This window comes from Bos grunniens, chromosome 5, assembly GCF_055505025.1.
Source record: "Bos grunniens cultivar Pamir isolate PY7600 chromosome 5, Bosgru_T2T1.0, whole genome shotgun sequence".
In the NCBI taxonomy this organism is placed as follows: Eukaryota; Metazoa; Chordata; class Mammalia; order Artiodactyla; family Bovidae; genus Bos; species Bos grunniens.
Window position 1 is genome coordinate 30051334 of NC_141169.1, and position 25785 is coordinate 30077118.

The following is a 25785-nucleotide window of genomic DNA, read 5'->3' on the forward strand; positions in this document are numbered from 1 at the left end:
ATGCAAAACAGACACAATCTAACTCATATAGTCAAAACTTTGTCTTTAAGACCCTCTCCTAATTTCTCGCTTTTTCATTTCTACTTATGATCCTTAGTTTATATTTGAAAACAAACTCTATTCCTGCCCAAAGTTTTATTTTATATCTCTCTCTTTAGTCTCTAAGTCGTGTCCAACTCTTGCGACCACATTAATTGTAGCCTGCAAGGCTCCTCTGTCCTTGGAAGAATACTGGAGTGGGTTGCCATTATATAAAGCCCTGATAAGTGAGATTAAATTCTTGTTACACAAATCAAAAGTCTTAAAGCCAAAGAGCTGTCAGGCTGGAGCACTCTGTGCAAGATGGTAGCAACTACTGGCGATATGCAGTAGAATTATTCAGCTTTACTGACACTGTAAGTAACTAAAACACAGCAGGAAAGAAACCATGTTGGAGAAAATGACTGGAGTTCTGAGATCACAAAGGCACAAAGAAATTCCACCCTGAGGGCAGAAGAGGGAAGGCTGAGAGTAAAAGGGGAGAACGAGGAGCCCTTCAGTACATTTCCAGGAGGCCAGGTGCCAGCGGCCACTTATTTCATTCCTTTCTCATTTTTACTTTACTCCATCTGGTGATTTTTCTTCTGTGAATAAATAAATATTACAACATAAATCAATACACAGACTTTTGGTTAATACATTCAGTGGTCACAAAGAAAGGAAAAAACCATACATGAGCAACATGGATGCAGCATTCTCCTCGATGGCCACATTAAGCATAACTGTGGTGTACTTGATGTTTTCTGATAATAAAACCTGACCAATTTACTCTGCAGCCCTAAATATGTTCACTGAAACATAAAGGGATAGGTACTTACCAGCTGTGTGTACTACGAGCTTGTTAACCTGCATTTCCAGTGCTAGCACGGTTTTACTCTCATTAGAGCCAACAGCTGCCAAAGTGTTATTCCTTTTAGACCTTGAATCTAAGCTCTGTGATAACTGATGCAGCCAATTTAACTTAATGGTACTATGAAAATAATTTTTTTAACATATCAAGTTATTCAACGTAGAGCTCCTCCCTCTCAATAAGAGAAAAATGTCAGAAGAATTACAAAAGAAAACCAGACGAATTACATGACGGCTAAAAGCTGAAAGCTGGGAGAATTCCCTGGAAGTCCACTGGTTAGGACTTAGCACTTTCCCTGATCAGGGAACTAAGATCCTGAAAGCCACAAAGAAGAAAAAAAAAAGGTGGAAAGGTGGGTCACCAATTCTGAAAGACAAGCCCTTAAAGGAGTACGTCAAGGCTGTATATTGTTGCCCTGCTCATTTAACTTCTATGCAGGGTACATCATGAGAAACGCTGGGCTGGAGGAAGCACAGGTTGGAATCAAGATTGCTGGGAGAAATATCAATAACTTCAGATATGCAGATGACACCACCCTTATGGCAGAAAGTGAAGAAAAACTAAAGAGCCTCTTGATGAAAGTGAAAGAGGAGAGTGAAAAAGTTGGCTTAAAGCTCAACATTCAGAAAACGAAGATCATGGCATCCGGTCCCATCACTTCATGGGAAATAGATGGGGAAACAGTGGAAACTGTCAGACTTTATTTTTTGGGCTCCAAACTCACTGCAGATGGTGATTGCAGCCATGAAATTAAAAGACGCTTACTCCTTGGAAGGAAAGTTATGACTAACCTAGACAGCATATTAAAAAGCAGAGACATTACTTTGTCAACAAAGATCCATCTAGTCAAGGCTATGGTTTTTCCAGTAGTCATGTATGGATGTGAGAGTTGGACTATAAAGAAAGCTGAGCGCAGAAGAATTGATGCTTTTGAACTGTGGTGTTGGAGAAGACTCTTGAGAGAGTCCCTTGGACTGCAAGATCCAACCAGTCCATCCTAAAGGAAGTCAGTTCTGAATATTCACTGGAAGGACTGATGCTGAAGCTGAAACTCCAATACTTTGGCCACCTGATGCAAAGAACTGACTCATTGGAAAAGACCCTGATGCTGGGAAAGATTGAAGGCAGGAGGAGAAGGGGACAACAGAGGATGTGATGGTTGGATGGCATCACCAACTCAATGGACATGAGTTTGGGTAAACTCTGGAGTTGGTCATGGACAGGGAGGCCTGGCATGCTGCAGTTCATGGGGTCACAAAGAGCAGGACACGAACCAAACTGAATATTATCTAAAAACCAGCCAGGCAAAATAAAAACAGCAAATTGTATCTAAATTGATATAAGACCAAGATAGACAAAACATTTAATCATATATCAAACAATGGTGGTGGTGGTTTAGCAGCTGTGTCCTTTTGCGACCCCATAGACTATAACCCGCCAGGCTACTCTGTCCATAGACTTCTCCAGGCGAGAATACTGGAGTGGGTAGCCATTTCCTTCTCCAGGGGATCATCGCAACCTAGGAATCGAACCTGGGTCTCCTGCATTGCAGGCAGATTCTTTACCGACTGAGCTACAAGGAAAATACCTATTAACGTATGTTACATTTGAGCTGGGCTAAACTTTTAAAATACATTAATTTTAGTATTTCTAATGTACTTTTCTGGTTTGAGAGTCAATGTTGAGTTCTTGGATTAATAATCTGATGACTTCACACTTACTATAAAACCTTTTCATTGAGTAAATATCAATTTCAATCTATTTGGTTCTGTGCTCTAATTATTAAGGCAGTAGAGAAGGGTTGGTTAAATAGATAAACGTGCTCAATCACATCTGACTCTCTGCGTCTCCATGGAGGATCAGAGCGCGCCAGGCTCCTCTGCCCGTGGAATTATCCAGGCAAGAATACTGGAATGGGTTGTTATTTCCTATTCCAGGAGATCTTCCTGACTCAGGGATGGAACCTGAGTCTCTTGCATCTCCTGCATTGGTAAGTGGATTCTTTACCACTAGCACCACTTAGGAAGGGTTGGTTGGAATCCAGCAGCTCAAGAGTTGAAACAAAGGGGTGTGTTCTTAACAGGAACTACTGATTTTCCTGATACTGCCTACACAACATCTCCATTTGTGGCCTTAGGTGATTCACTGATCTCTGATAGGTTCTTTTTCATATGCAAAATGGGTGGAGTCATTTGTAAGAGTGGTGGTTTAGTCACTCTATCCTGTCTGACTTGCTGCCCCATGGACTGCAGCCCCCCTAACTTATCTTTAATGATAGCTGCTGCTTTGGGTTTACCATAAAGTCAACGTGTTCTACATTTCTAGAAGACTAAATTCAGCTCTGGTCTTAATATTCAATACCAGGACATTAAGTCTAAAGCTATACATAAGTTCTAATTAGTGTATGAGTTTTAATTTCAGCAAGAGTAGAAAGGTTGAGAAAGATTGTAGGAAAAGCATAAAACTCAAGTTTTAGCTCAGACTGAAATTCAGTTACCTGCTAAAAAGAAAAAAAGTAAAAGATTTAAAATAACACACACCAGATGGAAAAACAAAAAGATCAATATAATAAAATCTTAGAATAGCTTCAGGTTCAACAATTAGGCATTAAGTTCAGCCAGCAGCATCTGGCCACGCCTTTGTGGAGAAATGAGACAATTAAGTTCCTACTATTTGAAAAGGAATTTCCTATGTGGGCTCTGGTCCATAAACAGACTAAAATTTTATAACATTAAAATGTGATCAATCTATACTTTTATATTAAAGCCTAAATTCCTATTAAAGGGGAGGGGGGGAAGCTTTCACTGGAAATGATCGCAGTAATGATTCTCCAGTAACAGGTACTGTGACAATTAACCCAGTGAGTCACTCCTTGGCCCACAGCTGTGAACCTCAGTCGTTTCTCCAGTGGGGGCGACAAATGCCACCTTTCCTTCCTTCCTTTAAGAGAAGGAAAGTGAAAGTGAAGTCACTTAGTCGTGTCCGACTCTTTGCGACCCCATGGACTGTAGCCTACCAGGCTCCTCGGTCCATGGGATTTTCCAGGCAAGAATACTGGAGTAGGTTGCCATTTCCTTCTCCAGGGGATCTTTCTGACCCAGGGATCGAACCCAGATCTTCTGCATTGTAGGCAGACGCTTAACCGTCTGAGCTACCAGGAAAGCCCCCGCACATTACTCTATCTCCTCCAGCACCTTACTTTCACCAGTTCCAAGTAGGAAAAAGAAAGAAAGCAGCATGAGAATCGCAGAAAATAATTACTCCTGGTTAGCGGAGGAGCCTGGTAGGTTGCAGTCCACGGGGTCACTAAGAGTCACCCACGACTGAGGGACTTCACTTTCACTTTTCACTTTCCTGCATTGGAGAAAGAAATGGCGGCCCACTCCAGTATTCTTGCCTGGAGAATCCCAGGGACGGTGGAGCCTGATGGGCTGCCGTCTACGGGGTTGCAAAGAGTCGGACACGACTGAAGCGACTTAGCAGCAGCAGCAGCAGCAGAACATATTTCAGTGTTACATCAGTCAGTTGTCCTGATGGTGTTAAATCACTCAATTGTTTAAAATTTAGGTAACATGAAGAATCCTCCTCTGGCCCAGAAGAACCTCTGTTCACCTATATCTACAGATCCCATCACCACTCTTCTAACTCACCGACCTCACACCCTTTGCACTTCCTCCAATGTATCAATTCTGCAGGACCCTCCCCCCCCAACCACACCAACCATTTCCTGTGCCCAGAACACACCTTCCCTAGACTTTCTCATAAATGGACTTCCTCTCATCATTTCAGGTCTCAGCTCAAATTATCACATCTTCAGAAACAATGTTTCTCATCATCCTAGAGAAAATGGAATCTGTTAACCCCGCCCCCGCCCCAGCTTTATTTTATGTTATGGCAATTACTTGCTAAGAAGTTCAGCCATTTTAAGTCAACCACCTGGACTATCACAATTTTAAATTAACAGACATGTAGCAGCCACTTCACTCAGTCAAAGGACTTCAAAAGTCCTCAACCTTTAACATAAATAATACAAATTCTGAACATTAAGAGACTCTCCCTGATAGGTTACTTCACGTCACCAGTCCCCACTCCACCCTCCACACTTACAATGTTCTATAGAAACAGACACAAAATCCAGATGGACAGCAGGGGCCATACACATAGAACCCAGCAGCTGGGTTAAAGGATGGAATCCTAGTCTGGATGGTCTTGTTACAGGCGCCTGTTCTCCACAACTCAGGGAATAGAAAGGTACCTCATTCAGGCAGCATTACTTTAAAAAGCTCCTCCTGATCCTCAGCGACGTGACTAGTAAGGAAATAACTACTGTACATCCATTTGGAACTCTGAATCTTGTGTAAGTACAGTACAGCAGAGGCACCGACACTAACAAAATTTCTAAAGCTATTTTGTGTGTGCATGCTCCGTGATGTCTGACTCTGCTACCCTATGGATTGCCGCCCACCCAGGTCCTCTGTCCATGAGATTTTCCAGGCAAGAATACTGGAGGGGCTTGTCACTTCATTCTCCAAACCTGCATCTCTTGCACCGGCAGGTGGGTTCTCTACCACTGCATCACCTGGGAATATCTACCACTGTATTATTTCAAGGTTCGTTTTCTCTTTTTGCAGGGAGAGGGTCTGGGTAACTGAACATTTATGCCTAGCTTTGCTTTCATTCATCAGTATTCTAGATGAATGAATAATAAATTCATTCATTATGAATAAGGAATAATTATTCATTATAATGAATAAATTAAATAAATAAATACCAAAATAAATTCTACAGCCATAGATTACATTTTTATAAAAGTCAATGGTCCCAAGAGACAGTTTTTCTTCCAACTTTCTTTCCTATACCTTGTTTTCAAACACAACTAGGGCTGAGTTTAAAGTATAGTACAACTTGTTTTTCTACTCTCTGATGGACCTCAAAAGAGAAATGTAGGCAGAACACTTGCAATATCTGATTAAGGAAACAGAAAATTGAAAATAATCTGTACGAAGAGCAGAAGAGAGAAGCATGGGTGGCAGGCTTTCAAAAATGAAGTGGAAACGCTTAAGAAGTATTTTTAGGGTTGCTGCTTCCACATAAGACCTCCAAGCATAGGGGACACTAAGGAGAGGAAGAAAATCTGCACACACAGACTAGGACTGAACTAGTGCAACAGTACCGGCAACTTCCTACGTGACACAATCACTTCTAAGCACCTCTACTACCTAAAATAATAAGATGGTAGTCTTGTTTTGGACAGAATCTAACAGACTGTCCCATGAAAAATATTCCTTTCTCATCAAAGATACATCCATAACCTCTAATAGAACAGACATCCGAAAGAAGTGGTGGTCATAAGGTAACTTTAATTATCATTATCTTTTTTGAACTGAAAGCAAATTTTTTTTTAAGTGAAGAAAAGAAAAAGAGGGAGAAAATTTATGGAAAATTTTTGAACAGAAGAAAGGTGCCAAGATGCAGAGGAAGATAAACATGGGGACATAAGGAACAAAGGGCCTGTTGGAGAGACCAAGAATTGGTGGACAGCCTGAATCACTTTTGTCTTCACATCAAGGATGAAGAGGGGAGAGCTGGTACTGCGCGCACTGGAATCTGGGGAGCAGAGTCAAGTGTGAGCTCTGAGGAGGTCCACACTCCCCTAGGTCAGGCACCCCTTCCCTGCTGCAGCCCCAAATCCCAGGGAATCCCCAGCCAAGGTTCTGATGGTCTTGGTGGGAGAGGGAAGAGGGGACAGAGGTACCCACCAAGTCATAAGAGTAAAGTGTGTAAAAAGTAATTTTAATTAACTAGTCATCATGTAAATATTTTAATAAAGTTCATAGAGCAAGTGAAGGGTGAAACAAGAGGGTGGCCTAAAGACGAGGTGACAGTAACAGAACATCCCCAGAATCTAAAAGGACAAGGGAACATGTATATTAAACTATCCTGTTGAGGACAGAAAAGGGTACGAGAAGAGACACGGAGCTTCGACACCGTGTCAAGCTCCAATTTTATCTAGAAGTCAACTGGCTTGACATAGTTCCAACTGGTGTGAAGACAGACACCTTCCTAAGGTGCACTCGTTTGAAAGCAATGTGGCTGCATCTGGAAAACAGAGAAACCTAAGAGCAGACCAGCTTCAGTTTTACCCGACATGTACTACTAACTTTCATCATACCTTGACCTGTGGTTCAAAATCCAGAGATACAAAAGATATACATACAGTGAAAACACCATTCCCTCTCCTGTTTTCCAGTCAAGTTCGTTCCTGAGAATGTGTCCAAAGATGCACAGACTACAAGCAAAAGCACATTTTCACATGGGCATATTTTGATATGGACGTTTATAACGTTTTTTGGAAAGCAGTCTTTGTTCTAACTAAACTCACTAGCATCACACATATCCATAGATTTCAACTTTTCCACGAGGCTGACTTCAAGACTTTTTTGGGGCGGGGGGGCAAGCAGTATGGCTTGTGGGATCTTAGTCCCTCAACCAAGATTGACCCTGGGGCCCTTGGCAGTGCAAGGGCGGAGTCCTACCCACTGGACCACGAGGGAACTCCCAAAGGCATTTTAAGTATCAAGAGAAGTAGGCTTCCCTTCCCTGATGTCTCAGACTAAAGAATCTGTCTGCAATGCAGGAGACCAGGGTTCGATCGCAGGGCCAGGAAGATCTCCTGAAGAAAGGCATGGCTACCCACTCCAGTGTTTTTGCCTGGAGAAGTCTATGGACAGAGGAGCCTGGTGGGCTACAGTCCAAGGAGTTCCAAAGAGCTGGACACAACTGAGCCGCCAACATTTTCACTTCACTTTCATCAAGAGAAGTGGTAGAGTGAAAGTGCTGGATTATGAAGTCTGGGTTCTCGCCTCAATTCTGTGCAAGTTTGGGAAAGTCCCACCATTTCTTCAGCACTCTCCCTTATCTCTGTGGCCACCTCTTGAGTCCAGGCTACCTTCAGCTCCTGCCTGGACCTGCCCAGCCCCTCCACATGCTCCAAAACAACCCACCCTCCTGCCTCCTCCAGGCCATTCTGCTCAGGGCTGCAGCTGACATAACTTTAAGTGCAAATCTTGTTTTTATGTGAATACTGAACTCTCGTGCAATCTTTTCACCATTTCGGTGAAACCAGGCACAGAGCACATCCACAGCATCCAGAGTGAGGCTGGCAGTCTTCAGAGCTCACTTCCTGAGCTGGATTCCTTCACTCAACACATGAAAAGACTGGAGCCCAAGAGACTAAGTAGGTGGGCCACATCCTCAATGCCATGTGGTTCCCAGAATGCCACAATTATGTGGAATTCTAAAGGTCATCCACCCATGATGAGTATTTACCAAAGGTCAGGCACTGTGCTAGCTTTCAAGAACTTCGGTGAAGAGGTGAAACCTCTGACTTCTTAACGCTTATATTTCTAGATACAGTTCTAGAAAAGCAGCACATACCTGAGATGCTGTTCTCTCACTTCACTGGAATCCCTGTCAAAATGTCTCCTCTTCTAACCACTGTCGAGAACACCATCCCTCACTTCACTCCACCTGCTCCATTTGTCTACACAGCACAGATCACCATCAGAATATGATATATTTGTGGTTCATCTGTTTGCCCACTATCTGGAAGCTTCCTGAGTGTATCTACCTTGCTCACTGCTATCTACCCCGTGCCTAGAACAGTGTCAGGCACAGAGTAGGCACTCAATAAATATTTGCTGGAAAAAAACAGGTAATGTGACAAGAAGAGACTGAGATGGGCAAGTAGCCACTTTGGGAAGGGTGATCAGAAAAGGGCTGTAAGACAAGGTGACATTTAAGCTGCAGCCTGAAGAACAGTAAGGAGAAGAGTCAGGACAGCCTGAAGAACAGTAAGGAGAAGAGTCAGGACAGATCAGTGTATGGAGAAGGAACAGTGAGTGTCAAGGCCCTGGGGCATGAGAGATCCCAGTGTGAAAGGGCAACTTTGCCTTGCACAGTGAGGGAGGGGAAAGCAGTAGACAAAGCTGGAGAAGCAGGCAGGACCCTGAAGGCTATGCTAAGGAGTCAATAATTTATCCTATATGAAATGCCATCATTAAGAACTAAGCAAGGAGTTACATGATATGGTTGTGTTTTTCATAAAGCACTGTACCTCCTGTGAGCAGAAGAGTGTATAGAAGACAAAAATGAAGCAGAAGGACCAATCAGGACACTCAAGCAGTTTTCCAATTGAGAAATGATAGTAATTTAGTGGTGAAATATAGACAAAGAGAAGTGAAGATACTTAAGATATGTGTAAGGTAGAATTGTTAAGACGTGCTGATGGGCTGGACAGAGACAGGGAAGATATAAGATGATTTCCAAGTTTCTGACTTGTGCAATTGGGTGTATCAGGATCTACTAACTGAAATGAAAAAGGGTTGAGGGGGAAAAGCCAGAACTTTGTTTTGTACCAATGAAGCTTGAGTCATAGGTTTCTGATCTCCAGGTGGAACTCAGAGGACAGGTCTGGGCTGCAGCTACATGCTCAGGAGTCATCAGCATAAAGATGATATTTAAAGCCATGAGAGTAAGTGAAATGACCAAGGGAAAGGAGTACAAATAAAGAGAAGTGAGGCACAAAACTGAGCCTGGAGGCATTCCAGCACTTAGAGGTCACGCAGAGCACGGAGGCAGTAAAGGAGAAGGAGAAGGACTTGTCTAATGAGACAGAAAGAAAACAACTGGATTCCATCACAGAAGACCTGGGGGCTCTTAGCAAGAATGGTTTCGGTGAAGTAGTGAGGAACGGAGCCAGTACCGAGTGGTTCAAAGACTGAATGGAAGAGAAAAAAGGTAGAAGAAAGAATAGACAACTCTTTTGAAAGGTTTGACTGTGAAGGGGAGAAAAAAATGGGCCACTAGAAATCAAGAGAGGTGAATTTAACAAGGGACAATTTCTTTCTACAGATGGGGTGCACCAGAGCTTGTTCCATTATACCCAACTGGAGGGAAATGAGAGGAGAGTGGCCCAGCTGCCAAAACAAAAACCTCTGGATGAGGAGGAGGGCAATTGAGGGTGTCCCTCTAGACAGATTCTTATTTTCTCAGGCAAGCACCAAACAAAGCCATCAGCTGAGAGAACAGAAGTCTGTAAGGTTTGAGGGAAAGGTGTGAAGTACTCTTCTTAGAACCTGAGAAAGCAAACTTAAAAGCTGGGCTTCCTGACAGTGATGAACCCCATTTCAGACCGTGGTTATGTCAACATGGAATTTCAGTTAAGACTTCCCGTACACGGTCAATACTTCCTTCAATCAATGTTGTTATTCGAATTTATACCGAGACCTAGGTTTGTAATACCATCTTCGGAAATCACTGATCTAATGTAAGTAAATGTCCCCTCTCCCACCAAAACAGAGTATTACAGACTCTCTACACATTCCCAGGATTTCAATCAATCATCAGATCATCAGCATCTTTAAAAAAAAGAGATCAGACAACAAACCAAATGAAAAAAAAATTACATAATCAGAGGAAATGTGACCACAGACTATCTTACATATTTCTAGATTAAAATGCATACTGATACTTGATATGCTTTAAAATAATTGAAGAGGGTAAGAGAAAGTGGGTAATGGTATAGATGAAATTAGACTGGCCATGTGTTAGTAACTGTTGATATTGGGGTAATCAGTATACATGGATTCCCTATACTAGTCTCTCTACTCTGAAATGTATTTGAAAATCTCCATTTAAAAAAGTAAAAAAGTAATCAAAGAAATCCAGAACACTAAAATATAACCAATATTTTATGTTTCCAATATAAATTAATATTCCCCAATATTTCATAATTTTTTTCATTTCCAAAATTCTAGTTTGCTTCCTTAACAACTAACTCATCAGGAAAGGAAGCCCTTATCCTTCCAAACAAAATTCACTTTATTTCAAAAATAACCCTCTCTCTTGTCTGTTTTGTAGGATCAAGCCTGCCCCATTGACCATGTGTCTTACTGAGTAAGGCCTGACCAGGTCCCCCAGTGCAGTCTGAGACAAGGGGGCACTACTGCCCAACCCAGGGGTTCGGATGCAGGCTGGCTGGCTTCCACACTAAGCTCTGCCTCTATCACTATTAAAGGTAACATGTGAGGCTCAAAAATGAAGACAACGGGGAAAAAGTAAAATAAAAGTGATCAACTTTTCCTTCCTTCCTCAACAAATGTCTGACCTCCAGAGCTCTTGGAACCTCCACAACAAACAAGCTCACCTTCACTAACTTCTCTTTTAGCAAAAAAAGTAAAGGACTGGTTCGTGTCCAGTGGTTAAGACTACGTGCTTCCAGTGCAGGGGGTCAGGGCTGATCCCTGGTCAGGAGGAGGGGGAGGCAGAGGAAGAAAAGGGAGAAAAGGAAGTAGGGAGGAAGAGAAGGACTGAGACCAGAGTATCTGCTGGGAATGGAGTGGACAGTCCTCTGTGCTTCCCAGAGGCCCTGCTGCCTTGGTCAGATTAATTTATACCAGAAGTAGCTTTTAAAGACACTTAACCACTGTGGCGAATGTGGGTAGCAAATGAATGCTACTGAGGAGAAATCAGCACTGATTAATTCCCCTCCTGAGACAAAAGGTAGATCATATTTCTCTGATTCTACTACACAACTCTCCTCCATCCCTTCCCACATCTCTTTTCCCTACCAACCCCTTCTCAAACCAAACTTGTGGCAGATAAAATGAACTGGACACCATATGACTGGAAAGAGCCAAAATTTTAAGGACACCACTGCTCCGGTTAGTTCCACCTTGCCAATCGGAGGGTTACCTGACTGGTTTCACTGACAGAACTGGTTGCCCAGGAGGGTGGATGTTATCTCTGAGAGCCACAAAGACCATCTTCTCTTTGCAGCAGCTATTCTAAACATTTCTTAGTTTATGAATACGTATCTGTTTCAGCGGTTTCCAAATCTGGAATTTTACAGGAATTTCTAGAAGAGTTCTTCTAAGATTTGGTTGGGGCCCATAAACCTGTATTTTTCAAAAAGTCATCAGGCAGTTGCACTTACTCAGGCTTAGAAACAAATGATGTATTATGAGCTGAGGTACAAACATAACTCATATTCAAAAGAGTAACCTACCTCTAAAAGCTTTAATTATTCTGAACATAACCAAAATATTTTCTCTAAATAAAACTACAATTCTAGATAATATGCAAAGTAAAATCAAATTGTTAATTCAGAAAAAAAAAACAATAAAAAGCTAACAAATTACAAGGAAGGACTAAAGTACAGTCTTCTAAGATTGGTCTTGCTGACATATTGGACTGGATGATTCTTAGTTGATAGAGGCTATGCATTGTTGGCTAGTCCTATCAACCGAATATAATTTCAGTGAAAATCTTACTGTAACAACAGAATGAGTGATTTTGCTGAAATGAAGGCCAGCTCTCTGATTTCTATCCACTAGATGCCAGTAGCATCCCCCCAAGTTGTAACAATCGAAAATGCCTCTAGACACTGTCAAACGTCCACTGCAGGGCAAAAATCACCCCAGTCCAGGACTACTGGATTAAAGGAACCAGGTTAAAAATTAGAAGGAAAAAAAAAAAAAAAACGGCTAAAATAGATTGGAGTGAAGGTACAGCAAATAAATTGTCTTCAGAATATAAAGCAGTAGCACGAGGTGCACTCTTACTGGCTATTTTTATTAAAAACAAAACTAAAGGAAATGGACTTAAGTTTCACAAGGGAGCATCGATGAGTACTCAAAAGGAAAAACCTCTTAACTCCTAAATTTCATTACAGCCAGGAAGTCTGGAGACCCTTTCCTGGAGATAATTAGAATGAAAAGGCTGTGATATGACTCAGAAGCTTTGGGACTAGAGCGTAGGTCTGAGAGAGCTGCGGAGGGCCCATTTTAGCCTGAGAACCTCTCCCGCCCTGGAGCCTGAAAGACTCCTTCAGAAGGAAAGCACTTGACTCACAGTTAAAGTCTCCCTCTGGACTCAGGTCCGTGTGATGTGACCAGTTTCTGAACGCACACACAGCAAGCCAACAAGGCTAGCAGGTTTATGGCCCTTCCCTGCTGCTTGTGCTTCTTAAGGCCAAGGTGAGGCTGTGAACCAGTCTTCTCTTTTGCGCCCAGGGTCAGTCCTAGCATTGTTCTAGTGCAGAGGCTGCCAGTCCAAAGTGGAGCTGTGACCAGGAATGGTATTCTACGCAGATCAGCACATCTATAGTATCTATCTCAGTAAAAGTAAAGGCAAATACAACAAATCTGAGAAAAGAGAAAAAAACAAGTCAAGCCACAAACTACTGTAAATCAGTAGTTCCCCAAAATGTGATCCATTGATTTCTGTGGGTCCTGCAAGAACTTACAAAGGTCCAAAAAGTATAAAATACTTTAATAATGATATTAAAAGATTTTTTTTACCATTTTTACTGTGTGAATGGCTATTTTATATTTTAACCTTTTGCTCTTCATCCATAACAATGGATCTCAAAATTCATATTTTTAAATTATTTGCTCTCATAGCATAAAAGCAATGGTGAATAAAATGGCACAAATCAAGGGAGTGGTGATTTAGGCCATACATATACAGTGGAAGTTACTGGTTTTATTACATCTTGATCCCTGAATCCACATCTTTCTAATATTCTGTGTCGTCTCAAGGAAAAGCACTTACACAGTTCTGAGCTGAACTGGCTGTCTTTTTTCTTTTCTAAACTGGCTTCATTCACTATATTTTTTTCATATAAACCTATGTGATGGCTACAGCTGGAGCCTGGGTCCTTTGCACGGAAACTCTGGGGTGGGTCTTTACAAGAAGGTCAGTGAATTCCTGATATGGAGGCTCAAAGACTCAGTGAACACTGACTCTTTCCAGAGATCAGGGGTGAGATAACTGTAGGTCTTGGAAATGGCATGAAAAGTGGCCTTGGCAAAGTTGCTCAGGATGGCAGTGATGGCAGCAGGATGGAGATGCAGCGATGGTCAATTCCAGCCATCATCAGTAGCTTCTTGGGCACAGGGACTGAGATGGTGCCAGTGTTCCTGAAGACAAGGATGAGGCAAACCAGCACAGAGCCACAGTGGTGAGTCACCTTGCAAGGGACAGCATGAGGCTTGCGGACCTTGTTCCCCCAGTAACCTCACTGAACAGGGATGACAGAGAGAGTTTGGCCAGAAGTAATGCCCAACAGATGGCAGTGGCTACCTCCTAAGAGCACTTAACACCCATACACCATTCCTACTTTAACATCATTTCTACTTGAACTGATGGACAAACTATGGTTTTCAGACTTGAGTATCTGGCAGACATTCTCTTAAAAATTAACCAAGTGAGTTTGGTACCAGCAGCGCTGATAACAATCATAAACTTCAGTGAACTGGCGGTAATTTCAAAGCAAAAATCAAAATTTTGGAATACTTGAGCTTGACAGCTTTACAATACTTAGCATTTTTTCTTATGAGACTGAATATGAGATTAACAAATACAACTTTTGCTAATGTATAATGAAATGTGTCATAATTTGAAAGCTGTACCTAACATACTGATTCAATATTTTCCAAATGACCAATGAATGATGTTTAAAAACAAATTATATACTAGTAATAATTCATTCAAAGTATAAGACAGATAGGTGCTTCCTCCATGGCTCAAGTGGTAAAGAATCTGCCTGCAATGCAGGAGACATAGGTTCGATCCCTGGGTCTGGGAAGATCTCCTGGAGAAGAAAATGGATAAAATTTGTAAGATCAGTAATCCAGTATAGTCAAAGCTATGGTTTTTCCAGTAGTCATGTACGAGTATGAGAGATGGACCATAAAGAGGGCTGAGCATCAAAGAACTGATGCTTTCGAACTGTGTCATTGAAGAAGATTCTTGGGAGTCCCTTGGACTGCAAGATTAAACCAATCAATTCTAAAAGAAAGCAACCCTGAATATTCATTGCAAGGACTGATGGTGAAGCTCCAATATTTTGGCCACCTGATGTAAAGAGCCGACTCATTGGAAAAGACCCTGATGCTGGGAAAGATTGAAAGCAGGAAGAGAAGGGGATGACAGAGGACAAGATGTTTGGATGGCATCACCAACTCAATGGACATGGTTTGATCAAACTCTGGGAGATGGAAAAGGACAGGAAGCCTGGCATGCTGCAGTCCATGGAGCTGCAGAGTTGGGCATGACTGAGCGACTCAACAGCAACCAACTCAAACTGATTGATTAAATCTTCACCAATATTCTTCTGTATGTTAGGAACTAAGAACTAACAGTTCCTTAAAGCACTCCCTGTATGTATTAAGTCATTACAGTCCTCTGAGATGCCACACACAGTTAGGTAAAGAAGATATAGAAAGAAACTGGAAATGAAACCTGACTTCCAAGTGTACACAGTGGAACAGGGGTGACTGAACGGTAAACGGGCTCTCAGAACACAATCTAGAATGTGCAGCAACAGAAGTACAAACCAGGTGGAATAGGGGCATCACTGTAGGAGACAGCTGGGCTTAATGGAAAAGGTGACCACTGAGCAGAGTCCTATGGGCTGAAGAGGTTGTAGGAAAAAAATAAAAAAGAGCACAATAAACTGCAGGATTTTAAACAAGAAAGGACATCATTAGGTTTTTGTGTTTTATAAAGAAATCTGACAACACTTAGTGAGGGGGCCAAGACAGAAACAGGGCAAGTGAGATGGGGAGGAGCATGAGCCAGTGGGGATAGAGAGAAAACAGCAAAAGTGATGTTTTGGAGGGAGAACTGGTAAGATTTGGTGACCTAGGACAGCAGTCAGATAGAAAAACACAGGCTGTGCAGACAACAGAGGGCCTCTATAACAAACACATATACATGCTTGTTTTAAACAACTCAGAAATGTAAAAATCCATTCTTGGCTCACAGGCCTCCGGTTAGATGCTGACCTCTGACCTGAGAGATAAGCAACAAAGGAGAGGAAGAGCCTGCTGAGGTGACACCCATGTTTCTGGCTTAACCTAGTAGACAGGCGGAGGTGCCACTCACAAGAACTGTGGATATAAAATGAAACGCTCAATGGTTTCTGAGTGGTGGTAGTGGAGAGCGTGGAGGAAGAGTAAGTTAGTTTCAGACGGCCCAGGTGGAACTGTTAAGTAGAGTGCCACACATATAAACATGGAGCTCAGAATAGAGGTCTGGGTGGAGAGAAAGATTTGGAAATCATCAATATACTAAACAGCTAAAACCGTGTAAATGGCTGACAGCCAAGGTAAGAGTGTCAAGTGAAAAGAAAGTTGGCTACAATCATGGGAAACACTAGGGGTTGGGGAGGAAACAAAAGGAGTCTGTGAAGAAAACTCAAAGAAAAGACAGAACAGCAGGTGTATTTTAAGATGCTAAAGGACAGCAGCAAACTAAGTTGTGGACCTTCACTTAATGCCCAGGAAAGATGCCAAACCATAGATGTTTCAGAAAAGCAGCGAGGGCTGCCTAAGGGTGCACAATTCCCATGATTCTGGCAAACAAACATTTGCTGTAATTTCCAAGAGGCCACTTGTTATAAGGTCTCTTCCCCAAAACAAATTTGCTCCTAGCCTAGCCATGCTACCATTTCCTACCTGGTACCAACCCATTCTTCATGGAAACCACATACAGGAAGGAGCCAAATGCTTTTGAGGAGCGTAAACTCCTCACTGCTCAAGTCTGGCTTCCTGAATGTAGCCCCACCAGTTGTAACATCCCTGGCAATTCTTTGTCACTTACATGCTTCTATCCTGGGAAGGGAAGTAATTGATCTGACTGGCAGATGTGGGGAAAATAAATGGTACAGTTGTGTCTTTCTTCCTCTTAAGAGTGACCTGGATGGGAGTTGCGTTGGCTGGAAGCTTTGTCTACTACCCACGCCTTCTCTAATCCAGCAGTACTGTGGATTCAGCCTAATTCTGGAACTTAACAAGCTGATTTGGCTCTAATACTAAACTGCTTCCTTTACCTTGCCTTCATCAATAATAAAGGTGATATTATAGTCCCTATTTACTAATCCTTTAATTTCTATCCAATCTATTCAAAACTTGGGTGGGAGAGAAAGGTGCTATTTATTGCTCTCCCCTCCCTTCTAGATCCTAACATCAACTTTAAGTAACTTTAGATAAATGCAATCTAATTAATCTAATTTAATGTAATCTTAGTAAAATAAGGGCTTTCCAGGTGGCAAAGTGATAAAGAATCTGCTTGCAATGCAGGAGACCTGCATTGGGTCAGGAAGATCCCCTGGAGAAGGGAATGGCAACCCACTCTAGTATCCTTGCCTGGAGAATCCGATGGACAGAGAAGCCTGGTGGGCTATGTCCAGGGGATTGCAAAGAGTCAGACACGACTGAGCGACTAACACATGCACAGTAAAATAATTTAAGACTTTTAAATGGTTATGTTAATTCCCCTTCCTTTTACATGGAAGCTTCTTTACCATTTTGATGGTGTGTTGCACGTCTCATGTTATAATATGAAACAGGTGAGACACTACCACCACTAAAGACATAATTACAGCTGAAACTAATCCCAAACATTCCATCCACTTTCAGGCTTTGGAACAAATTTCCAAGAACTCTTAATATCATCAAACACAGTCAAGGAAACCATAGCATAATTCTATTCTTAAGAAAAACACATCTCCAAATACTCTCCAAGTACTTACATAGAATTCATAAATATTTATCCCAGGTCATTTTTAAAATACCTGAAAAGATAAATTACTTGAATAAATGAATCGAGTGTTTCATGCAAAATAACCTCCCACTATCATACACCACACTGTGCCGCTTTTAGTCTGAGGACAGGAAAATACACACTCTGTAGAAAAAGGAAACGTGAACAAAATGGGCTAACCATTTTTAAAGACTGCTTCCTATCTGGGTTCCGCCTGTTCATGAGACCTGATCACAAAAATACAACAGCCCTGAAGCAAAACCTCAAGTGATTAGTGCTACAATGGGCTTCATCAGTCACTGCAGACACTGTCCAGAGATCTAGGCCCATCTCTTCTACTGTTTCCAATATCCACTCTACATTCAGGATAAGGTTATAGAGACTGTGTTAGGAGAACCATACTGAACGAGTCACGGTCAACACCACGTGGTAGGTGGCTACAGACCAGGGCAGGCCAGGAAGAAATGGACCTGCAATGGGATGGCAGGTAGAAGAGTTAGAGCAGGGTGCCACTCAATCTGTAAACTACCTGACTGGTACTCAGTCTTGTCTCTTTACAGCGTGAAGCACCCAGCACAGAGCTTTACATAGTAAAGGTAAGTGGCTATACTTGGGAGATTTTACATCTTCTGGATTATGTGCTGATTGCCTCGAACAGACTTAGGGGGAAGCCTAAGCGGACACTTAACCATTTAGTTCTGCCCAAATGAAAGCACTGAATGCCCTGCGTGGCTTTATTTATTGGAGCTCACACATTGAATGGTACATGTCTAATCAGTTGTTGGGTGCCAAGAGTGTTCTTTGTTTAACAGCACTCTAGCCAAGATGCTGACACTGGGCATATTCTCAAACTCTCAACTGTCTCCTAGAGCTGCTCAGATCTGATTTAATACTGTCAACGAAGACTCACAGCACGAGAGGGGCTGGCTCAAGATGCTCTATGAAAAGCAGCCACTCATGGAAATGTTAATTTGTGGAAGGAGGCACCAAATATTTTCTGTTATTTTAAATCCTGGCAGCAGTAAGGAGAACCAGCCCAACATTTTAAGCAAACTAATTTTGTACCCTTTTCAGCTTACAGAATCAATAAATTACAGCTCTACTTTTCATTATCTGGGAAATGACAAAAATGGAGAAGAGAAGAAAGGAGACTCAGTGCAGTAAATTGGAAGATCCTTTAAAACAGAGCCTATGTTTTGTTCATTTTCTTTTCCATCAGAGTCTAGCAGCAGTGCTGTGACCACAGCACTCAGTGAGTGAGTGCTGAATCAAATTGTTGTGAAAGCATTCTCAGCTCACCACAGATCCAGCATGTCACGAGTTTAGCAACTCTTAACTCTCTCCTAGCAAATGCTTTCAGTTCCGCTTACAGCAAACATTTTTTTCCAAGAAATGTATCTTACTTCACAACATAGAAATGAAAAACCTAGAATCTCCTTTGTAAAGGTGCATTTCTTTTAAAAAGGAGCCATATACTATAAATGAGAAACATTTTGTGTTAAAAAGGAAAGGGCAACCTAAGTAAAGCAGTATATCTGTAACTGTGCTGTAAGGAACTCTAAAGAGCAAACATCTGTAACGCTGCCATACAGCTGCATCCATAAACACCTTTTCCTAAAGGACTAGTTAAACTAAAGGTTAAACTAGAAACGCAGGTGCATCTTTTAAATAAACTCCCAGTCCTAGAAGTATGTTTAAGTTATTTATGAAGAATTAAAAGGCCTAGGTTCCAAGGGTCACAGAGAACTGAACTCCCATCTTCTCACAGCCAAAGTCGTTCAAGGGGCTGCCAACAATAATATATTCTCTGTGAGGCTTTTCCTGGCAAGCCCGTTCCTCAACCCCTGCCCTGTGTTGCCATGGCATTTTCTTTTCATACCTCTATTATCGTTTACCTCAGCATATAATCAACCTTTAACTTCCTTTTCATTACAAATCAGTTCCTGATTAGACTGTGAGCCCTTTGTGGACAGGAACTGGGTCAGAGTCACTTTGCTATCCCCAGAATCTACTAAATAGTAAAGCAGTTAGTTAATAAAACTTCTGTTGAAAGAATGAAATCAAAACTTCTGAGACTATTGTTTTACATATTTAAGGCTGCTCACTGAAAGGAAGTCCTCAAGTAACCCAAGGTACTGAAAAAACTGCTTAAGCCTCATATATCCACACATTGTCTGCCTTTATCCTTATGCATTTATACAGTCAGCAACTGTCTCAGGCAGAACAATGTTTGAACTTAGTGGGTGCTCAAATATTAATTGATACAAGGAATACATGTTGAACACTATACATATATATATATAGAGAGAAAGCGGGCCAGGGTACTGGGCAAGAGGGAAGAGGGGAGAAAGAGAGAGACACAGAGAGAAGAAAAACATATATCATATACTACAGAATTCCCTAGATCTGTATTTTAAAATATGAACATGTGAAGCAACATATAAACAAAAACTATAGAACTTTCTCATTTTTAAGCAAGACCTGGCGAATCTTAAGAGTTGATTTTCAGAAATGATAAAAGGATCATGACACAGCAAAAAACTGGTCTGACTACGGAATCTCTCATAGAGTAATTGGATAACTTCATTCATAGAGGTGACACGTTTCTACAACCAAACTGCAAAAGATTTCTCACTTTAACAGCCAGCAGCAGATGTCAACACAGAAGCTGAGTTGTTACTCCTTTTTGGAAGCCAGTAGATTGTTAAACTTATTAGTTTCATAATAAATATAAAAACATGTAAAAATATAATCTTTTACAAACCAGTATTCATCTGATATTAATATAACTTTTAATACAGCAATTACAAAAACAAACATAGAAGCAAAATCTCTAAAGATATCAATATTTACCTGATATGTATATAATAATATTCAAAATAATTATAGTTCATTTGAAGGTGGAGTAGGGAATTCCCTGGCGATCCAGTGGTTAGGACTCAGCCCTTTTACTGATTGAACCTGGCCTGAGGTTCAATCCCTGATTGGGGAAGATTCTGTAATGAAATCTATAAAGGTGGAATATAGTTTTATAAAAGAGAGCTAAACCTCACCCCCCTCTCTGGTAAAAGGTAATCCTGAGGAGTCAAAAAAACAGGTTCTGACATTTGACAGTGAGGCTACACAATCTTTAATCACCACCTGTATAAGAGGTAAAGAGCCTCATTTTTCCCTCAGAGCTTTGCCTCTAACCCATGGAAATGGCGGTGATGAAACAGCAGGCCAAGAGAAGGGGTCCAGCAGTTCAGATGGTGGAGTTCACAAGCACATTCTCTGCCACCTTCAAGTGTCTGGCAGGCTGCAAAGGCAACCAACCACATAACATGGCCTTGGTTTTCAGAAACAAAATGTCATTTAACAAGCCCCAATAAAACAAAATCTCCTAAAAAGTCCCGGCCATCATGGCACCTGGAGGCAAGCACTATGAAGCAAGGGCATCATATGTTGCTGAAAGTGGGGCCCAAGGCACTGGGTACCAGACCCTCCTTAGTCCCCGGAGGAGGTTAAAAAAATACTAGAAGCTTGTAAGGCCCCCATGACTTGGATGTCTCTGAGAACAGTGGCATATCCATATGCCAAGTTGTAAAGGCTACATCCTTGGAGCCTGGAGCTTTCCCAAATACATTTGCTAATGGTACACTGTTGGAGGGGGACCCAGACCCCTCAGTGGTCGACTGGGACCCCCAAGAATGGGAGGTGGCAGCATATGAGTTGAGGAAGAAACAACCTCTGTCCCAGGCATTCCCTGTTAATATCTACTGTACCAAAAAGTCCAACAACAGCCAGTGTGAATGAGGAACAGAGACGCCTAACTACACCACAACAGAAATCCAAGGCTTTTTAGAAACAGTCACCAAAAGGGAGAGGGAGAAAGGTGCTAATGGTTCATAGAGGTCTCTGAAACTGTTTTCAAGCTTTGTTTACACAGGAAGAGGCCCCTCCAGGCTCACAGAGACAGAAGGAAGAAGCTCAGCCTCCCGTACAAGACGAGCGACAGGCTCTCTGTATTGGCAGCTGTAGCAATCAGGGTCCCTGATAAGTCATTTCGGGACAGCCGAACACAAGTTAAAAGCCTTGGTTCAGGAGCTGCGGGCTCTTCAGGAGACCTCGGTCCCATTCCAAAGGATGAAACTGTCACCTCTTGCAGTGCTCCAGCCCTGACCACAGACTCTGGAATCCCACACCCAGATCTCTTAAAGAGATACAGCTGGCAAGGCCTCTGCCCTTGGGACCCCTGCAGTCCCCTGAGCTCGTCCCTCCACTGAGGGACAATCACCTGTTCACTTCTCTAATTATCCACAGGGACACTCTCATTGACACCAGAGCGCAGGTTACACTCTTCCCCGGAACCCCTCCAAACGTAAGTGAGGGGAACCCTGTCAATTACAAGGCATAAGAAGTAGGATGAACCTGAAAGTTGCTCAGTCGTGTCCCACTCTTTGAGATCCATGAACTATACAGTCCATGGAATTCTCTAGGCCAGAATACTAGGGTGGGTAGCCTTTCCATTCTCCAGGGGATCCTCCCAACCCAGGGATCAAACCCAGGTATCCCACACTGCAGGCAGATTTTTTACCAGCTAAGCCACAAAAGAAGCCCAAGAATACTAGAGTGGGTAGCCTATCCTTTCTCTGGTGGATCTTCCTCACCCTGGAATCAAACCAGGGTCTCCTGCACTGCAGGCGGATTCTTTATCAACTGAGCTATCAGGGAAGCCCCAAGAAGTAGGATAGTAGATGTCAAAGATTTATAAATCTTATAAACATAAGATTTATTCTTATGTTGCAGAGAGTGGTGATTTCCTCATAGGTGACATGGTTGGTAACTCTCTTTACTATCTCACTAATGAACATATCCTTTGGATAAGCTACAGGAAGAAAAGAACACTTCCAAACTCTGGAAGAGAGAAAAACAATAATCACATTCACTAAAAACTAAACTATCTTCACTGCTAAACTGTTTCCTTGATGAATAAGTAAGGAAAAACGCTTCTGAAATAGTGGTAATCATTAACATATATAATTCAAAATTTATTCCAGATCCATTAAAAGCATAATTACAACACAGATCTAACATTCCTTTCTTCTTTTATTTAATGGAGTATGACTACTTTCAGTAAAAAAAAGTATACATTTATTATAAATGTACAGTGATATTATGGGCTGAATTTTGTTCCCTTAAAATTCAAGTATTGAAGCCCTAACACCCAGGACCTCCGAATGGGACTGTAATAGAGAGACAAAGCCTTTAAAGAGGTAAGTTAAAATGAGGCCCTTAGGATGGGCCCTAATCCAGCTGAACTGGTTTCTTATTAAAAGAGGAAGCATGAACACAGAGGCACGAGGGATGAACACAGAGAGACCGTGAGGACACAGTGAGCGGGCACCGTGTGTAAGCCAAGGAGACCTCAGAAGAAACCAAACCTGCTGACATCCTGACCTTGGACTTCCAGCCTCCAGAACTGTGAGAAAATAAATTTCTATTGTTTAAGCCACCCAGTCTGTGTTAGTCTTTGTTACAGCAGCCCTAGCAAATTAATACGCAAAGCAAAAAGATGTTCTCCTGACTTCCCAGGTGGCTCAGTGGTTAAGAACCCATCTGCCAATGCAGGAGACACTGATCCTGGAAGATCCTACATGCTTTAGAGCAACTAAGCCTGTGCCCCACAACTACTGAGCCTGTGCTCTGGAGCCTGGGAGCCACTACTGCTGAGTCCTCGTGCCCTAGAACCTGTGCTCTGCAACAAGGGAAGCCACCACGATGAGAAGCCCATGCAGTACAACGAAGAGTAGCCCCTGCCACTGCAACTAGAGGAAAGCCTGCGCAGCAAGAAAGACCCAGTACAGCCATAAATAAGTAAGAAAGACATTCTCCACGCGATCAAGAATAGTGTGGCAGAGATGGCTAGCTGCCCACCAGAGACTTACATTTCCCTTCATAAGTGGTGCCAGAAAGCAGCTGACAAACGCAGACTAAATCTTCTGCCTCCCCACCCTACCCATCACCGCTACATCTAGGTTGGATCTCACCAAACCAACGTGTGCACTCTGGACTGAGGTTAAGAAGTGAGTATGCTCTTGTTATCCTCTTTTTTGTCACCCCTTCCCTTTCCCAGTCTCCTGGCTGGGTATCAACCCCCAGGACACCCAGAATGAGTCTTCATCAACCTGGGTCTCCCATGATCTCACTAAGCAGTTTCCCCCATTCCCTGTCCAACAACAGGAATGTCCATTTTGGACCATGTTATGCATCTGAGAGGGCTTCCCAGGTGGTGCTAGGCCTGCCAATACAAGAGACTAGGAGACTAGGGTTCAATCCCTCAGTCGGGAAGATCCCCTGAGGAGGGCATATATTCTTGCCCGGAGAATCCCACGGAGAGAGGAGCCTAGCAAGCTACAGTCCATACGGTCATAAAGAATCGGATACAACTGAAGCGACTTAGCAAGCACGCATGCATCTGAGATTTTGGATTTGTCTGTTAAAGCAGCAAGCATTCACCTTAATACAGATGATATTTAAACTTGAAGTTTCATTTTCTTTCTTCAGATTTTAGAACTGAGAGTTAAATATAGGTCAAATTCATGAGAAACTGCTGTTTATGTAAGTCAAAGATGATCAAGTATTGTTAATTTCATATGCTTCAACCTAATATGTTTGGTCTACAAAAAAGTGGATGAGGCATGACTGTTCCCCCAGCTCACTAATCAATCACATCAGATCAGATCAGATCAGTTGCTCAGTCGTGTCCGACTCTTTGCGACCCCATGAATCGCAGCACACCAGGCATCCTTGTCCATCACCAACTCCCGGAGTTCACTCATGTCCATCGAGTCAGTGATGCCATCCAGCCATCTCATCCTCTGTCGTCCCCTTCTCCTCTTGCCCCCAATCCCTCCCAGCATGAGAGTCTTTTCCAATAAGTCAACTCTTCGCATGAGGTGGCCAAAGTACTGGAGTTTCAGCTTTAGCATCATTCCTTCCAAAGAAATCCCAGGGCTGATCTCCTTTAGAATGGACTGGTTGGAACTCCTTGCAGTCCAAGGGACTCTCAAGAGTCTTCTCCAACACCACAGTTTCCCCCACAAAGTTGAACACACTGATGGATTCTAACAACAGCTCAACACTCTTCACAGACTGAAAGGCAATTTCATAGAAAACTTATATTCAGTACTGGCTAGTTCTGTGCTTTCACAAATCCATGCCCTTAACTAGTTTCTCTATTATTTGATAATTTTTTTTTGTCCTGAATTTATCAAATTACACCCTACCAAAGATGTCAAGATGGAGTAAGCCCACTACAGACTCTCTCCCCCACTATGTGCTGTGCTCAATCATCCAGTTGTCTGACTGTATACAAACCCATGGACTGTACCCCACCAGGATCCTCTGTCTATGGGATTTTCCAGGCAAGAATATTGGAGCGGGCTGCCATTTCCCACTCCAAGGGATCTTCCATATCTAGGAATCTCTTGCCTGTCCTGCAACTGGCAGGCAGAGTCTTTACTACTACACCATCTCTCTCCCAGTGATTAAAGCTAAAAACTCTGAACTGAGTGGGCTTCCCTGATAGCTCAGTTGGTAAAGAATCTGCCTGCATGGGAGACCCCGGTTCTATTCGTGGGTTGGAAAGATTCCCTGGAGAAGGGAAAGGCTACCTACTCCAGTATTCTGGCCTGGAGAATTCCATGGAATGTATATCCATGGGGTTGCAAAGAGTCAGACAAAACTGAGGAACTCTCACTGAACTAACTGAACTGAGTACAAAAAGAAAACCACCCAAGGAAGGAGAAAAGTAAACAACAATCAAATAGGTAAGGGAAGTGAAAACTTGAAAAATTACAGTACCAGTGAGTTTCCTTGCCCTTTTTTATTTTTAAACTCTACTGCCCAGCTTTGACCCAATTCACAAAATAGCACAGCAGAAACACACACTAAAAATGCTGAGAGAAATTTCCTTATTCTGGCCACAGGACTGGGGAAGAGAAAGAGCCAAAGCAAGCCAAAGAGTACAAGGTACATTTTTCCCTTTCTTCCTTTCTCCACAGAATTTCATGGGAAAGGGGCTCCTGGAAGCCCAAGAATGTGGGGATACACCAAACAAGAAAAAACTGGAAAGAGACCCTCAATTCTACATATGAACAAATATAAGTCTTACGCAGAGTCCTTCTCCCCTGTGCCCTCCCCCTACAGTGTCTGTCTGCTCTCCAAGTTTGCATGTGTAGAACAAATCCAAAGACAGACAGCAAAGGCGTTGAGCCTGAACTACAATATAAGAAACTGCCCAA

General features: G+C 42.4%; 1 protein-coding gene and 1 pseudogene across 5 annotated transcripts in view; both read right to left on the minus strand.

Moving 5' to 3' along the window:
- Positions 1-25785, minus strand: part of DIP2B (DIP2 acetate--CoA ligase B (putative)) — a 231052-nt gene that overhangs the window by 145527 nt on the left and 59740 nt on the right. The gene's annotated exons all lie outside the window — the stretch shown is intronic.
- Positions 13436-14127, minus strand: LOC147371617 (small ribosomal subunit protein uS5 pseudogene; annotated as a pseudogene).